Genomic DNA, 3,685 nt, shown 5'->3' on the forward strand with positions numbered 1-3,685 from the left:
CTTGATTACGGGCTTTACACTTGTAGGTGATGTTTAGGGGTGTTCTGTTTTGGGGAAACAGATCAAAGTGATTTTATCGATGTCGTATATTACTGGTACTTATTTGATCGGTTTTGTACAAAAGGGTGAAAGGGTGGATGAAGTCTTTTTCCAATGTTAGAATTCAGAAGATTTGTTATAAGCAACGACTGTAGAGAGGATGATTGGTGATGGAAGTGAGCGAAGTTGTGAGAAAGAAAATTACTTGGAAATGATGAAGTAGTTGTGGTAACGGTGGAAGGAATGAGAAAAGAAAGAAAATGGAAAGAGAGAAGATAAATATGAGAAGGAGAAGACTTTGGCAAGAGGTAAATTCAAAGAAGTATAAATAGGAAATAATGAAGCGTTTGCACCAAACATGAAGCGAAAAAGATAGAAAACTATTAAAGTATTAGTATTATTAGTAGGCTCAGGGTGAATGAAGAACAATGTTGAATTTCGATGGAACATGAAAAATAGACAAGTAGTAAACCAGAGGATCACAACCATATTTTGCTTTTGGAAGCCTTTTATTCCTATCTTACTCTCAAGGACTCTCATAACCATTCGATGTTTTAAAAAAGATCCTATTATATTTTTTATAATTAAACATTATTAGGAATTGTATAAGACAAATTGTTAAAAAAGTTTGTTTATTGTAGAAGTACAATCAGTTTATTTCACCTAAATTTTAATCAAATTTTGTATGGACCTCTCCCCCACCCCCGGTTCATATGGACCGCGGTTGAAAACAACTGTTCTCAATGGAAACAATTAACTAGAAGCTATATTCAGAAAATGCGGTGAATCAAGCGTTAGAAATTGATTTATTTCTATTTGTATCTTGTCACAGCTTCATCTTCATGTTGTGTTTTTACATCTTCCGTATCTTGTGATTGAGAGGGATATCATCCTATGGTGAGAATTATGAGCTTGATCGGTTTAAAGTCTAACTGTCGCATGCCAAACATCTTAACAGTCAGAAGTGACTCAGCAACAAGAGAGCAAGTTCATTGAGATAGTCTTACTGCGAAGATAAATAATGTCAGTGGCCTCTCCAGATAAGTAAAGGAGAAATGCAACTTCAAACCGGCGACCCACTTGTCGATTTTATTGCGCTGTTACTGCTTTACAGCGGTTAGATACTCCAGCTTAGCCGTACATATTTCCATATGGGTCGACAGTTGTGGTGACATGATCTGAACATTCATGTGCGTATATCTTCTACACATTAATGAGTGTACTCCTGTGAAGATATGTGTTACACAATGCTAAGTGTTAACATGTGGGAGGAGGGGTTCCGTTTGATAATGTTATATGTGTGTGTTTATGTTTATTTTAGCTATACAGATTCTTGGAGAGGAACGATGGTTATTGAGAGAACAAACATCCTTATAGTACAGGCCTAAAGTATCGTAGATTACATCCGTTTCTCCCGAGCAAGGCATTATACAGATGCGACAATACACCCCTCCTATATTCACTCTGCGTGTGAACCGTTTCAATAGTAAACTCATGGTGCACGCCGGTTTAAACCACGTGAGACAACCATCACCAGCTGCCTGACTTCATCAATGCCTCGGCAATGGCCATGAAAAATGTGGTTGGTTTTTCTGTTGTACACTGTATGATCAATCGAAACTGAATGGAGAGTAAACCAAAGGTCTCGGAAATATCACAGTCGATGGAACTTGTCTAAAAGCTTTCCATCTTTAGGTTTATATCACAGAAGACAACATACCATAACAACAGTATTTTATAACATACAGCTAAAAGCCACAACTCCTTGGAACCCAGACCTAAGCTACTGCCACCATACGAAAGGACAACAGTATCTTCACGTCTGCTCCACAAGTGATACCTAAATACCCTCACACTAAGCTGGAAGTTCTGCCTCACCACTACGCAAAAAGCAAATTTCGGTAGTTGTAATTTGAACCACCTCAATCGATTGCATAGAAGCATTCAAAAGCCGAGTAGACATACCTTTCTCTCTCTTTATCCTGTCCTGGGCCAGTCATTAGGTCAATGGCTCACTTTATTACCACATTAAATATATAATTAGGTTGTTAAAATAACGCCAGTCAATATAAAAGGGACATTATTCAGTATTTCGTTTTCTCGTACGACACTTAAAAGCTTCTATATTTCTTTATTCTTTTATCATACTTGAATGTTATTATATACATCGCTTTAAGCAATTATTAGCTCATTTTATATGATATTAATGCATATCACATTCAATTCTTATTAGTTCAGTGACACCATATGACGTTCTAATCAATTTGTATATACAACAAAAAAAGGGGGGGATTATGCAAATATCTAAGGGAAATAACTCGCCATGTCACAGAGTAATCTCCCTTGACAATTTCTTTTGACATGCGAAAGAACTGTTCAGTCATTAAATCTATATGTATGTATATATGTATGTAAATATATATATATACAGATAGAGATATTAAATCTATATAAATATACATATATACATATATAAATATATATGTGTGTATGTATGCGTGTGTATATATATATATATATATATATATATATACACGGACACACACACACATATATATATATCTACATACATATACAGACATACATATAGACGCACACACATGTATATATGGGTGTGCGTGTCTGTGAGTGTATCTATGTATGTGTGCATGTATGTATCTATGTAAGTGTGTATGTATGTGTACATAGCATCATGTCTATCGTGCATGTTGTAAAGCAAAGAATAAATGCAGAAACAAGACGTGGTACCATCCCGGCTTTGCCACGGTGATTAGCAACTCCAATAGAACGCCTCTGCATGAAATGAATACGCTGTCTCTCATAAGATTGGTGCACCTCTTATCGTTAACTTGCTACTTAGTGTTCAGCACATTCACCACAGCAAACGAACGCGCGCACGGACACCCACACACATACATACATGCAAAGATACGCATATATTCGTGTGTGTGCGCGCGCCTGTTTGTTTTACGGTGAACACCCTGCAGAATATTAGCGAATAGCAGAGTTTAGGACGAGCTGAGGCCATTTAAATTTCACTTTACTAAAATAAGCAGCGACCTTGGCCAAGGTCAAACCAGCTTTATTTTTAAATTTTCTAATTTTCTCATTAATGTTCCTCACTACGTTGTGTATTATATAAATAATAAACTAGTATTAAATATAATTAACGCGTATATATATTGCAAATAACCAACTAGTAGATATTAATTACCCTCAGCTAATGAAATAAAAGTCTTTAAGATCGCGAAGATTCAGCGAAAAACTATTCATAGTTAAAATTATGTTGAAATATCGAATTCAGCTGTTTTAAGTTTGTGCAATTAATTCTCATTAATTAAATGGTTTTATTTGGCTTCGGGGTAAAGTCTATCAATCGTATAATGTCTCTATCAGTTCTCATCGATAGATGGAGCAACCACAGAAATAGTAGCTTATCAGGTGTGAATTCATTAAGCTTGTTAATATTCTACATTTTTAAGAGACGAGCAACACAACACACGTAAACAACATCAACAACAACAGCAGCAGCAGCAATAATAATAATAATAAATAAATAAATAATAATAATAATAATAATAATAATAATAATAATAATAATAATAATAATAATAATAATAATAATGATGATGATGATGATGATGAT

The 3,685-nt window shown here is 34.9% G+C and overlaps 1 long non-coding RNA gene across 1 annotated transcript in view; it reads right to left on the bottom strand.

The window, feature by feature from the left end:
• LOC128247360 (uncharacterized) overlaps positions 1–3,685 on the bottom strand; it is a 6,581-nt gene that overhangs the window by 2,172 nt on the left and 724 nt on the right. The gene's annotated exons all lie outside the window — the stretch shown is intronic.

This window comes from Octopus bimaculoides, chromosome 3 (genome assembly GCF_001194135.2).
Source record: "Octopus bimaculoides isolate UCB-OBI-ISO-001 chromosome 3, ASM119413v2, whole genome shotgun sequence".
Taxonomy (NCBI): domain Eukaryota; kingdom Metazoa; phylum Mollusca; class Cephalopoda; order Octopoda; family Octopodidae; genus Octopus; species Octopus bimaculoides.